Source organism: Crocodylus siamensis, chromosome 1 (assembly GCF_052110815.1).
Source record: "Crocodylus siamensis isolate JL-2025a chromosome 1, ASM5211081v1, whole genome shotgun sequence".
In the NCBI taxonomy this organism is placed as follows: Eukaryota; Metazoa; Chordata; order Crocodylia; family Crocodylidae; genus Crocodylus; species Crocodylus siamensis.
The window spans coordinates 290,004,080-290,019,331 of record NC_143395.1 but is presented as its reverse complement, the minus strand read 5'-3'; positions in this window follow the sequence as shown (position 1 = coordinate 290,019,331).

The window sequence follows — 15,252 nt, the reverse complement described above, 5'->3', positions numbered from 1 at the left end:
TAGGGGCAAGAATGGAAGCAATAGCCTCAAAATACATCAGGGGAAATTTAGGTTGCAAATTAGGAGACTATGACTGTGAGGGTGGTCAAGCATTAGAACAGGCTGCCTATGGAAGTTTTGGATTTCCAGACTTGGAAACTTTCAAAAGCAGATTAGGAAGACACTTGTCTGGGATGATTTAGTCAAGGGTGATCCTACCTGTTGGACTAGATGATCTTGTGAGGTCCCTTCCAGCCCTCCTTTCCTATGATCCAATGAGCATATTATTTGTCCTCTAAGCACCGAAGGAAAGTATAAGCAGGTATCTAACATTATTGGGAAATGAGATACTCTCCTCATGCATATATAAAACCTTGCATATTGGTAATTAGAAATATGGGCAAATATTGCACTAAAGGGGCTGCTATAATATAATAACTCTTTATTATAATCAAATCAATTACTGTTAAAATAATGAGCCAGTAAAAAGCAATAAAATTCCTGTGCACCAAATGATAAAATTTAGTACATTACAATGTAAAATAGAACATTTTATTCTTTAAATTATGCATGAAACTATTGAGCTTAAAAAGTTAATTCATCTCAATCAAATTTTGCTCATGCTTTTGATTTTTATGCACTCATTATTGTTCTTGCCCTGTTAAAGAAATGTTAATTATCTTTTACCTAGATGTAGTTATGTCTTCTGCCATTAGGTGTAGCTATTGGTATATTCTTGTTATAATTTAGTACCACTCGTTTTGTTATGCATATAAAACTTCTGAGAACTAAACAATTGTAGGTGATTATAGCTAAAAATATTTGAAAGCACACGCATGTCAGGTACTAAGGAGAAACATAAAACTAGTCTTGAAAACCAAGGGTAATAACTTTCCTCTGTGTTCAACGGGAGCAAACAGGCATTTTGTGTGCAAATTTTGGTCATGAATTATGTAAGGAACATGGTGGAGCTACATTTCATAATCCTGTTGGTGGTGATTGTTGCCAGCTGGCATATGTGAAACAGCACCTCTGAAGTCTATATTTCTTTATCATTTATCATGTGATAACAGCCAGGCTGGGACTTCCCTTTTTTTAAGCATTTACAGATATAATCCCTGCACATTGTTTGAACAGTTCTCAAGACAGTTTACAGCCTAAGGCCCTAATGTAGTCAGGACTTTTAAGATGATGTTTAACTTCTCACACAACAAGGAGTCTAGTTAAAACACATACAGGGATGCTGGTAGGACTGGCGGCCTAAAGATTAAGTTCTACAAGGTGAATAAAACAAAAAGGTGTATAGTGATATCATCAAAAACACAGGAATCCCTTAGAATAGACTAGGTGTACATGTGATTCATAGTTAAAGTCTGCAGTTCCGGCTACAGATATTATTGCAAGGAGCCTCATCACTAGTCACAGCTGAGTCTGGTGTGAGGCACAGCCGGAGAGTGATTTATTCCCCTTTGCAATATGATTCATTGCCAAAGCCTGCAGACCAAAATACAAAGCAGCACTTAATACTTCCTGCTTTTTATGCCTGAAAATGTGCTTGATTTCCTACTTGTCTGACATTGAGTCTAATTTTGGCTTGCCTTCTGGCTCTTACACTTTAGTTTCTGATTCTTCCTGGGTTGCTTATTCTTGAGTTTTGGCTTTAACTGCTGGTCCAGATTGCCCGTACCCTGGTTGTTTCAGCTCTTGGGTCATGCACTGTAAGGTATGGTGAACTGAGAATTTCTTCCTATTACAATAAGTTATCATTAGCAGTGCAGAGACCCAGGTTTGATTCATTATTTATTTGTGTACATTTTTATTTTTCACTTGCTCTCAGTACTTTACAAAATATATCAATAAACACAACTGTTTTAACAGGTGCTGACCCAATTAAGTTGCCATGTGCACAATGTTCATTAGCTCTCCCTTGCCCCGCTATTTATTTCATCTGTCTCCAGAGTACCAGAATAAGACTTGCAGCAGGGAACTTCTTGTTGCAGGCACTAGGTTGGCCTGCACCTGCAGAAGGTATTCTGAGCTGATTAGTTTCCTCCTTGTTCAAGGCAGTACTCATGCTCCCTAAGTCCTGCTCTGTGGAAGAAGGTTATTTTAACAGGGTTAGATGGGCTGCTTCTCTTGTTGCAGCTTATGGCATTTTGAGTGAGCCTTGCCACTGAAGGGGCATATCTACACAAGATGCTACGTTGCCATAGCAATGCGCAACAGCAATGTAGCATTAGTGGGCACAAACCATGATGCTGCAGCTACGTCGCAGTAGAAACATGTTCCCTTGCTAAGGCAATGTAGCAGCTAAAAGTAACCGTGTGCCACCAGCACAACACAGTATGGGCTGTTACTGCACTGTCATTTAGTACTACCTTTTGGTGCAATAACAGCAGCAGCTTATAGACATGTATAGATGGGCCCACGTTTGATTATGTAACTTTTGCCTCAGGTGGAAAACATGGTGAGCCAACTTGACAGTGTGGTAGGAGGTTTTAGCTGTTGAAGCTGAATACTGTAGCTGTATTACATGATTTACTACTTGCCCTTACACTTGTATAGGGCATTTCACCAGTCAATTTCAAAGTACTTTAAGAAGAAAGTTGCTCTCACTGCCAACAGTTGACAGATGGGGTGCCCAACGCACAGAAGTAAAATGACTTATCTGAGGTTCACCACAAGCTGGAGATACAACTGGGATAGAATGTAGGCTTTCCGAGTCCCAGTCCTGTTGTTCTACCGCTAAGCTACACTGTAATTACAAACTGAACTGGCTTGCTTTCATGAGTACAGTAAGTACCCACCCTGCACACACTGCAGATGACTGCAGATTTTGCCTTGATTGGCTTAACAACGTTTTAAGTGCATTTCGTTGTAAAACTAGCCTTTGCTAGCCACCTTTCTGTTTTGCTAGTTAAATGTAGACTGGTTTATACTGACATTTGGCTGGGATGGAATTTTGTCCTGTATTAATATTGCCTTATTTCTGTATAATCCTATGATGCTCTATTTTAGCTATGTTAACAGTGACTGTTTGAAGCAACTCTTTAGCTGCTTAGGCCAGTATTTACATGTGGGCAATAGATGCCTTACAGTGGGCACATCTACATGAGGTGCTGTGGTACAGAAGCAATGAGCTACTGCACAGTTGCTAGTTGCTACTGTGCAGTAGTGATAAAAAAAAACTGTGCAGGGATGGTACTGCACAGTAATGCTGGTTATTGTGCAGTCATTTATTACTTGGTTAAGCGAGTATGCGTATGCGGCTCATGTAAACACAACCAGTGATACCCAGTAGTAGATTTAGAGTAATGTGCTGTGGGTTTTTTTTTTAAATTAATATGTTATCTGGGAAATGAGTGAATATTCCTATAGTAATATTTATTTACGTTTTTATCTTCAACTGAGTAATATAGTGCTAGCCACCTACCATATTAGTAAAGCTTCTAATTTCTTTTTAACTGGAGAAATGTAGTGTAGCACATCACATATAACACAATACATATCTGTGCCCCCCTTTTGGAAAATCTGGTTCTGCCCATGTGCCCTGCCCACTCACTCCTGCTATATGTGTGTGCCAAATCTCAGCAATGAGGCAAAATTGCTTCTGGTGAGCACATGAGGAACATGCGAATCAAAACACCTGAGACAGTCTCACTTCAGAACTGCTGCTTTGTTTGTAGTATCTGGCATGTTTCTCACCAGTGCTCACAAGTTTAACACAGAGAGGGATAGATGTGTGCTTGATATATCTAAATCAGGGCTTGATATCTTTCTAAAAACAAATGCTCCAGTCCAACCATAGCTATTGAGTTTGATGCAAGTATTATTGGATGAATTTCTGTAGCTTAAATTATGTGTGAGGTCAAATTAGATGGCCCTCTATCTTTAAATTTGGTGGGTAATGATGAATCATAGTTCCACTGTGGAGCAAGCCTTTTTTTTTTTTTTTTTTTGCCAGGTAGTAAGCTGGCTCTATAAAGATATGCTGTCTTGCAGTAGTTTGAGATTTCAGCTATTCCCTACCCAAACTGCTGTGACTATGTAGTGTTCTTTACCTGTGAGTTATGAGGCATGAAGGTGACTTTGCCTGTAGCTGCTGCATCTGTGTAATTTGTTCTGAATGCTTGCTTGCTATCTAAACAATGAGAGGCGTTTCTTCCTGCAGCAACTCTGCTCAAAAACAGAATAATAAAATGCAGCTGACTGAAAGCCATGATCATTGTTGCCTGCCTGTCTGACTCAGTCTATTTGTATTTAAGGCAGGGAAAATGCCAATTTTGCTTATTCAACTATGTTGCTGGTAGGTGTTATAAGGCTTTGGCCCCTTTTTGGCTGGTGCCTTGCCCCCTAGTGATGTCAGGGTGAGATTGGGCTTTGGTGCCACCTAGATGGTTTGGGCAGTGCTCCTGCTTGCCTGCCACATCTTTGATGTTTGTTGTTGGGAAGGCAGTTCCCTGTCGGTGGCCCAAAGGGGTCTCAACCCTAGTCTTTCTTTGTGGGGCTCCAACCTGCCCTTTACTGCAGCCTTACCACATCCATGGCCCGGGCAAACGCTGTGCACTGCAGGTCTTCCCCTGGATGATCTCGCCTCTTCCACGCTGCCCGCCTCAACATGGGTCGGGTCTTCCTGGCTGTCAATCTTTCCCATGTTGGTCACTCTTCTTCAGGTTGGCTGTCAGGCAACTAAATCTGCCCTGGCTGGGGCTAACTGTAACTGAGGAAAACTTAACTGAAACTTGTCCAGTGTTTGCCAATGAGCTCCTGGGATTCCATCTCCCTGGACCCACTTGGTCACTTGGGGGGCATCTCATCTGTCCCTTCCTGCCTAGCAGGTGTGGGGACAGGCAGCCACGCTATGCCCAGCCTCCATCAGCTCTCCCAGCGTGATCTTCCTGAGGCTGGCTGACCTGTCTCCCCAGCACCACAGCTGCATCTCTGGCTGCTTTTTGAGCAGCCCATGCCTCTCCAAAGCCACACCCCCAGGGCTCCCCGATTCACAGACTCAGGCAGCTCCAGAACTGCTGAGTCTGTGTCAGCATCTCTCCCCAGCTACCGCTTATCTTCATCCCTGTGGTGAGTATCAGGGCACACTGGGCAGGGGTTTGGGATGTGTTGGGTGGGCTTTTGCCTCCCCTCTCACAAACTATAATGATCATGTTTACTTCATAAGTAGTTTGGAAGAAATGGAAGTATATGACAAGAATGATCCAAATACTTTATGCAGGCAAGGTTCTTTGGGTAGACATGATATTTTGTATTAGACCAACTAAATAGTTGGGGGAAGTCCTTTGCAAGCTCTCAGGCACAAACACCCTTCTTCAGGCATTTTGCGCCCAAAAGCTTGCAAATAACTTTTTTTCCAACTATTTACCTGGTCTAATAAGAGATATCACATCTACCCAAAGTACCTTGCCTGCTTATGTCCTTAGACTAACATGGCTACAACCAACACCCCAGATATGAGTTGTGGGGGAAAGTATAATGTCTCCTCGTTCCCTGCACTGAGGTGCCCTTAAGCACATGTGCTGGCATAAACTTTCTCCTTACTATCTTAGAAAAACAACAAAAAATGGATGTAGAACATCAGGCACATCTTATTATCTTTCTGTAACCCTTGTCCTCTCACATGCTTCCCAGCTCCACAACTATCTGCTGGCATTCTTGCTATGTAAAGACTAATTTAATTGTCAGATCTGCAGGACAAGGAGCAGTCATTTCATACGTCTGTGAAGTCTCATAGAGTTCTATGAATAAAGAGAAAGCATTCAGTCTTTTGCAAAGAGTTTTGACTAGCCAGTATGGCTGGGTCAACTATGATGCAAACAAGCATTTGCCACACTTGGCTTAGGTTTAGGTGGCTTACTTTAAGTTGCCTGTACTTAAACAGGGAGCAGTGTGTGCAGGTTTACTGCTGCTAGAAGCGGTATGGGCAGCCCAGGTTATGTAACTTGAGGGGGGGCAGGGAGGCTGTTAGGTCCTGGGGGAGCGAGAGTTAGTGGTCCACAGGGGAAGAGGTTGCCTGGTGGAGGGAGAGATAATCAGAGGGCTAAAAATACCCCAGCCAGGGTTGGGAGTAGAGGTAGGAACAACACAGTCCTGGGGCTAGGATGAGCAGCTGGGTTTTCCCAGTCCTGAGACTGTGCTGTTAACATGTGCAGGTATATGTTAGGTCTAGTTAAACCTTTGTAGATTGGATTAAGTTTTTATTGATCTAAAGTTAGAATGAACTAACTTCCTCCTAATTTACCTCCTGAGGTGAACTAACTTAGATTGGGTGCACCATTTTGGGGGTAGTTTAAATCCTGTGAACGCCTGATGACTAGTCATTTAGATCAACCTAACCTTGGTTAGGATCAACCTCGGTTAGGCTGATCTAAATGTAATGCTTTTATGTACCCCTAATAAAAACAGTTTATTTAAAAGAACAACAGCAAAAATCTAGCCTAGAATGGACCACAGCATCACAGCTACCAAAAAGTACAGGTGCCACACAATCCCTGTCCTAGGGAGCTTATTATATAAAAAAAGAACCAATTTACAAGTACCAGAAGCCAGAGATGGGCAGGGTTTTTAACCCCTGACGGGCATGCCCATGGAGTGCTGGCACATGTAGTTCATATGTGTAGGTGTTCTTTTCCCTGAAGTAGTCTGGTGCCAGGTGCAGCTGCAGCATCTATACAACATTTCTGATTATGCAACTCGCATGCTATCTCGCACCCTATTGTATAGGGTCAGAATCCTGTTTCTATTGACATCAATGATTATGTGCCTTTGAAGGAGAGCATCATTAGGCCACTTCAGTAGATAAATCAGTCGCTAAATGTTGAACTACTCTGAATTAATTTATGTTGGGAATTTGCCTTGCTGTATATGTCATAGACTTATTACTTAGTGGCTCGGAGATAACTTGGATAGGCAAGATATATAACTGACTCACTGGCATGCCCTTTAGACATGACAAGGTTCAGAGGTGTTGGGATTTTAAAAACAGGTTTGGCAAGTTGGAATGCATATCAACAATTAAATGAATGCAGAATACTGATTCAGAGCTTGTTATGGTCAAACATTTGAAAAGTTAAGTGCAAATCAAAGTGTGAAATATGGTCAAAGACATTTCTCAGAACAGTCACACCTTAAGTGCTTCTCTAAGATTAAGGAAAATATCTCCAGTTATCTCTACTGCTACTGTTCAGATGCCTTTTATTTCCCCTTGTGCTCTGCGAGGAATGTACTCCGAACATTGTGTGGTTCATTATCCAACAAAATATTCCTTGGCACTCGATTATGTTATGTGGCAAAATAAATAGCTGAGCATGCTCTATGAGAATATTGTGAAGGCAACATTTGAGAAAGATATGCCTTGGAGGACTGGGTCCCAGACCAGCTCAAAAACAACATGTGATTTTCTAGTGAGGGTTTACGTGCTATTCAGGCTGCATTCTTTATTGTGATATATACCCTCAGTTCAGTCTCTCCTGTTCTCATTCCTTTCATTCACTTTGCTACCTCTTGTTTCTTCATCCCTTTTTTTCCATCTGAATTTCATCTCTCCCCTCACCCTTCAATTCCTTCATTTCTTTTTAAGCAGATGAATCAAGGTGGTTTGGGGTTTTTTAGAACATTTTGAAGCTTTGGAGGCTAGTCTGGGGTAGCCCTTAGTGACCATGGATGTCCAATTCCCTCTCCTTTTGACCAGAATCTAAGGAGTTGGGTGGGAGAGTGTTGTGAAATATGAGCCTAAATGCAGGTGCATCTACATGTGAATTAATGTGCTCTTGTGACAGCGCATTAAATTTAGTACTTGTAATAACAGGTACTAACTCAATGTGTAGTAACTGGTGCCAGCGCATGGTCTTTTAGTGAGGCTAATGTGCAGTTGACTAATTCTACTGCACATTAGCATGGCTTTTGCCACGATGTGCTAATGCTAATGTCTACTGTGCACTTAGTGTCTTGTGTAGATGCTCCCTGCGTATTACTGAAAAGTACCTGTTCTTCTCACCCCCAAATAGTCAAGTTCTTTGCATGAATCTGGTCTTGGACAGCCCAAAAACAAGAACCTGGAGCTAAATTCTACTTTCTATTTCACTGTCATGAATCTTGAGTAATTCCTTGCTACTCTGGATTTATAGTGATGTAATAGCCTAATACTACTGCACAGTAGTGTCATGTCACAGTTTTTGCCATGCAGCACTACTGTTGCACAGTCAGTGCCTCATGTAGACATGGACACAGAGTAGTAACTAGCCTCCAATAATGTCTAAGCTTCTTGAAAGCTAGACTTGTCTTTATAGCTGAATTACAAACATTAAAAAAAAAAAAAATGCCTGCTCTGCAGACAAGGAGTGTCTCAAAAAAACACACCTGATTCTGACCTTTCCTTTATTGCTTCTAAGAATATCACTTTGAAGAGCAGTCACCCTCATCAAGATTACCACTGACCCTTGGCATTCAACTCTGCAAGGTCTGAAGGAAAAGTTGCTTTTTTGGGCATCTTCCATGGTAACAAAAGTCTGTGATTTGCTACTAATAAAACTTCAGCATAACTTTCTAGCATGTCCTTTAAGCCTATTACTCAACTGTATGTAATAATAATATAATTAGAGCTTTCAGAAAGTCCAGAAAAGAGAAGGCGGGGGGAATTAATAGCAGCTTTCATCTACCTGAAGGGTAGTCCCAAAGAGGATGGCACTCTTCTTAGTGGTAGCGATGACAGAAAAAGGAACAATGGTCTCAAGTTGCAGCAAGGGAAGTTTAGGTTAAATACGAGGAAGACCTCACTAGGAAGGTAGTAAAACACTTGAACAGGCATAAGCGGATTAATGCATGAGCTGGTGTGGCCCAGACCCAGGGGCCCGCTACATGCCTGGGTTCCTGGGGAAAATTGTGGGTTCTGTTTGCAGGCAGGTAGCATTCAAGCCTGCAAGAGGCTGCTTGGGGATGCTGGGAGTGAGACCCAGGGAGCACCACATGCCCAGACAGCATGCAGAGCAGCTCCGTGCAGGTAAGTGTAAGAAGAAAGAGGCATGGGGGGGTGGGGCAGATCAAGGCTACCACAGTGAGGGAGGGAGTGGGTAGGGGCAGAGGCTGAGGCTGGGGGTCCTTCCCAGTCAGGGCAGTGTGTGGGACCTGGGGCCAAGGTGGGGAGTAAGATGGAGGCACAGGCAGCTTGTGCAGGGAGCATGGAGGAGGAGGGGGGCAGCTCCCTGTTGCTGTGCACACCCCCTAAGGGAGGCATGGGGGGGGTATGTGCCCCCATTTGTGCACAGGGAGGATATGGGCTGCTCACTGAGCTCAGGACTCTCTGCCCAATTGCCTTTGCCTTGGGAGCGGCACAGTTGTTCCCCTCATTGCCGGGTGGCCAGGGAACACGGGACCCCAGGGCAAAGGTAGCATGGTGGAGAGTCTTGAGCCCACAGTGGGCAGCCTACATGCATCCTCGCCCCACTTGGCTTTGCTCTGCTCTGGCCATGTGGGGCGGGGGGGAACAGGGAGGAGAGGTGGGAATGGGTCACGCCTCCCCCAGACCAGCTGGTTCCACCCAGCGTTCCTGATGGGCAGGGGCAGCGTGAGACTCTTCCTGGTGGGGAGGTCTAGGCTGGGGCTGGGGCTGGGCTTGGCCAAGCTGAGGATTTGGGAGGGACTATAGCCATTAAAAATTTCACCTTAGCCTCCCTGTAGCCACCCTCCAAGTACTGCTGCCGCCCGCCCGCCTGCTTTGTACACCTGAACCCACCCCACTCAAAGCCCAGAACCTGCCCAGCCCCCACATTGGGAAGAGGCTTGCAACACCCCTGCCAGAAACACCGTACATTTGCAGGCTTACCTGCATGGGGTGAATGAGTGGCAGTGCAGATAGGGTGGCTATGGGGGGGAGCTATGGTAAATTTTGGGGTGGCTATAGTGCTCCCAAACATCCCCCTATGGAGGCCTTCCCTGCCCTTGGCAGCAGCAGCACCAGGAGGGGAAGGGGCCCCTCCCTGTGCTGGAGCCCAAGGCCTCAATAAATCTTAATCTGTCTCTGGGAACAGGTTACCCAGAGTGGTTATGGAATCTCCATCCTTGGAAGTTTTTAAGGCCTGGCTTGACAAAGCCCTTGCTGGAATTATCTAGTTGGGGATGGTCCAGCTCTGAGCAGGGGGTTGGACTAGATGACATCCTGAGGTCCCTTCCAACCCCAATTTTCTATGATTACCTAAAATTATTCATGCCAGTCTTCATGAGTAGTACTGAGTAATTCTTCTGGGTTCATTCAGGATAAAGAAAATGATTTTTTTTTTTACATGAGAAGGCTCCTCAGAGTAAAGTAAATGATTGCCATTAAAGGGAATTTCTTTCCCTACTGTTTCCCTAATTTTAAGCAACCTTCCCTGATCCAATAAAAATGTCCCATGAGGTCGCCACATTGATGGGCATTGGTTAATTTCTTTGTTGTAAAAGAGGTCATTTTTGAGCATGTAACCAGTGTGTTGGCGTTGGTGAGGAGGGCTGCAACAGGAATCCAGGTGTTGGTTAAAAGCCTGTTTGTTGCAAAGGGGGAAGGTAAAAGGATGAATGGCCCAGGCACTACAGATAAATATCTTATTTCCTTTTCATCTCTATCTCAGTTAATGGGTATACTAATACTCTTCAGCTTTATTCTTGAGTTATGCTATACACTTAAACATATTCATTAATACAAATCATGCCCTATCCCACCCCTCCCCCCTAAAAGGGGGAAAAAACTTCTGAACCCTAAGTTCCTACAGTGTTACATTGGCACGACCCCTAAACTCATTTTGAAAATCCCAGCCTAGGTACTTACAAAGGATCCAAGTTATAGCTGATTCACTAAGTCTTCTATTAGCATCACAATGCAGAACACTAACACTTAATGTATGGTGTCATAGTTCCATAGTTTCTAGGGTCAGAAGGGACCTGAGTAGATCATCTAGTCCAACCCCCTGCCATGGCAGGAAAGAATACTGGGGTCAAACGACCCCAGCAAGATGTTCATCCAACCTCCTCTTAAAAACCCCCAGAGTAGGAGCCAGCACCACTTCTCTTGGAAGTTGGTTCCAGATCCTAGCTGCCCTGACCGTGAAGTAGTGCTTCCTGATATCTAGCCTAAACCTGCCCTCTGCCAGCTTGTCACTGGTTACTCCTGGCAGTGCATGGGGGAATAGTGACTCCCCCAGTGCCTGCTGATCCCCTCTGACTAGTTTATAACAGGCCACAAGATCCCCTCTCAGCCTTCTCTTGTGGAGGCTGAACAGGTTCAGGTCCCGTAGCCTCTCCTCATAGGGCCTGCCATGCTGTCCCCTGATCATGCGAGTGGCCCTCCTCTGGACCCTCTCCATGTTGTCCACATCCCTCTTGAAGTGCGGCGCCGAGAACTGGACACAATACTCCAACTGCGGCCTGACCAGTGCCACATAGAGGGGGAGGATCACCTTTTTGGACCTGCTTGAGATGCATCTGTGGATGCATGACAAGGTATGGTTGGCCTTCCTGACTGCCTTCCAACACTGCCGGCCCATGTTCATCTTGGAGTTAATGATGACTCCAAGATCCTTTTCTGCCTCCGTGCTGACAAGAGGGGAGTTCCCCAACCTGTAGGTGTGGTGCCGGTTGTTCCTCCCCAGGTACATCACCTTGCACTTGTCTGTGTTGAATCCCATCCTATTCACATCCGCCCACCCTTGTAACCTGTCTAGGTCTGATTGTAGCCTGATGCTTCCTTCCAGTGTGCCCACATCCCCCCACATCTTAATGTCATCAGCAAATTTGAACAGGGTGCTTTTTACCCCCTCATCCAAATCGCTGATGAAGAAGTTGAACAGTGCGGGCCCGAGGACCGAGCCCTGGGGAACCCCACTGCCCACGTCCCTCCAGGTTGAGAAGGACCCATCCACTATCACCCTCTGGGTGCAGCTCTCCAGCCAGTTGGTGACCCAATTAACTGTGTAGGCATCGACACCACAGTCCCCCAGTTTCTTAATGAGAACGGGGTGAGAGACAGTGTCGAAAGCCTTCTGGAAGTCCAGGAAGACTATGTCCACTGCTACCCCTGTATCTGATGATCTGGTAATCTGATCGTAGAAGGCCACCAGGTTGGTCTGACAGGACCTACCACTAATGAACCCGTGTTCATTGCCCCTAAGCATGCAGTCCCCAGCTGGCCCCTCATGGATGTGTGCCAGCATAATTTTCTCAAACAGCTTGCCTAGAATCAAGGTAAGACTAACTGGCCTACTCTGTGCATTCTCTGCTGGTGTCTGTATCCATTCTGTGGGTACAGTCTTCTAGATCTGCTTGTTCGACTATATATGCTGCTTATCTAAGGATCTCATTTCCCATTCCTCTTAGAAAGTTTCCCCAGGCAATTCAGTGCAGATTCTTTCTTGCTGCTCAGGCCTAGTCTGGGCCAGGTGCCAAGGAGGCTTTCATTTGCCTAGGGCAGGCACTCATGGGATGTTTCTGGACTATTCAAAGAGAACTTACTCTAGCATAACCTGCTTTTAATGTTCAGGCACCAGATATGTAATTCCCTGCAATTTCTTCATCTCCTACCTACCCCCTCCTCTAATTCTATTTTCCCCAACCCCAAGTAGAAATAACAGGCAGGCAGCTCTGCTAGTACTAGCACTTTATAACAAGGGCTATAGGGTGGATAACTTTGGGCTTCATGAATTTTAATTATTTATACAAAGTATAAAGATGTATATCTGTGTTCTGGTCTCTATTCCAATAAATATTTACTGCAACAGCCTCAACAGAAGAGATTGAGAAAGGGTCCTTCCCCTCCCTCAAATAAACCAAATACTTTAGTGATTTGGCATTCTCCTGAGAGCTTTGAAACCCACATCTAAGTCCATGCTCCAAACTGGACGGAGGGAATTTGAGCCTACTTGCATCTCAAGTGAATGTCCTAACCATTGTTTTTTTTGTTTGTTTTGTTTTGGGTAGAAATAAATGCTCTGTTCAACTCATATAAAATTTGTGTTGGGAGGAAAACAGATATTCAAACAGCTGTATATACAGTCATGGTAACTGGTTGTCTTTTACACTTCCAAGAAGACTCTCTGCTCTTCAGAGCACCTATCCATCATCTTTTCGTGGGTATTCTCCATTTTATCTAATGGCTAGTCTTCTGAAAAGGGAACAGAGACCTTAATTTCACTTAACTTCACTTTTCAAAGCATTTGCTCTATTTTACTATTTTCTTTATGGCCTCTTCTTCTTTTGCCTTCATTTATGGTCTTTCTGCCCATAATATACACCTCACTATAGTTCAGGGGTCTGCTTAAGCTATCAGGTGGCCTCTGATAGTTACAGTCCAAGCTGCTCAAGCAAGCATTTTGAAGTCCTGTGTTCCATGTAGAACATTCCTTTTTAACCTCGAAATTCACTTCCATGTAGTTTTTTTTTTTTCTAGTTTAGAAAGCAGTCATTGCATATCATGGTTAGGGGTGACCACCTTTTCAAAATGGAAAGTTTATAACAGGCCCACCTCCCCCCCAGCCTCCAGAGCCAAATCGAGTGGGGACAGATGCTGGCTGCCTTCTGTGGGTTCAGGGCTCCCTGCCCTGCTGCCTTTCTCCTGGAAGCCCAACAGCAGTTGTGAACCCCTGCCTCCCTGGCAATAGCACAGGGCACAACTCCATGCTGCCGCTGTCCCCACTGCTGCCAGGCAGGCAGGGAGCACCTTGCCATGTCAGCATGACCAGCAAGTGACCCCTGCATCTGCCCCACCCTGCATATAAATTGGGGGGGGTGGGGCACATGCCCCCCCCCCATGCTCCTTACCTCCTAGATGAGCCACCCATGGTTCCAGCCTGCTCCAAGCTCTGGACCCAGGCACCACTCTTGCTGGGAAGCATCCCCAGCCTCTGCCCCAGTCTCTCCCTCACCATGAGGGCCTTGATTTCCCCTCCACCCCCAGTTTGCCCCCTCCTCCCCATAGACTTACTGGAATGCTGCCAGCCTACAAAGTGATACCTGTTGCTTCCTGAAGATCCCTGCATGAAACTGCAAATCCAAGACAAATGCTGCCCCAGAGTCATACAGCCTGGACCAGGACTTGAGGTTCCCATTCTGGGACTGTCCCACCAAGTTAGGGATGAGTGGTCACCATAATTGTGGTTGCTTTGGGATCATGTTTGTGTTCATGCTCATGGTCTGTATGATTGGTGGATTAACTTTTTCCCTTGAGGAGTACAACAGAACTTCATTTTCCAGTTAGAAATAGACACTAGTTTTTCAGGGAGCACAGCTAAGGCCAAGAGCAAGGGTGAGTTTTGCAGACTACTCCTTCTACTCCTCTACTCCTGACAGGTCTGTCAACTTTTTGCTTCTTTATATCATTTGATAGCATTATGACAAAGTTCATTACCCCCCAAAAGAGGATATTTGAGCATTTTATTTTTTTCAGATGATATAAAGAAGCAAAAACAAAGCTGGCAGTACTTTAAAGGAGTAGAGTTCTGTAAAACTCTCCTTCGCTCTTTGTTTTATCTGTGCTCACTGAAAAAATGAGGTCTATTCCTAACTGGAAAATGAAATTCTGTTGCATTCCTTTAGGTGAGAACTTAGTCCACCCATCATATGTGTAACAAACATAAAAATGGAGTGAAATATTCACTTTGTCACAAAGATACCTGTAGTAGATCCAATTCCTTTCTACTTTCCTATTTCTCAGTTCTTGCCTAGAGATTCAGATTCCTGTTTCCAGAAGCTGGGAGGAAGTTTATTTCGTCTTTTGCTGCACTGCATATGTACAAGGTAGCGTACCTCAAGAAAAAACAGTTCTAGAGTTATGACAACTAGGAATTATTGCTGGTAATGTATACAGATTTTTGTAAGTGCTCCCCAGGAGGACACAATGTAGCAAAACCTTCATGGACAAATCCTTTTTATAAGACTCAAAGGATGTGGAAGTGCAGCCTTGTGGAAAATGCACTATGCTTTTGGGGATGTATGTTTGATTCCTGACTCTGTCACCAGTTGTTGGGTGACCTTGGACAAGTCATACACCCTTCCTGTATCTCCATCCATAATAATGAAAATGACATTGGGTATTTTGCAAGAGACTTCAGATGTTTATGGATACAAAGCCTGGTGATAGCTGGTGTTAGACCTACTTGCCCAGGCTCCATAACTTATGACATCACAAGTGTATTGTCAATTATAGTAGATTTTGCAGAACTGCAAAAGGATAGTGTTGTCCTTTCTGTCACACCTTGTTTGAGCAGGGAAACTCTCAAAAGTGTTGTCATTAAAATTAAT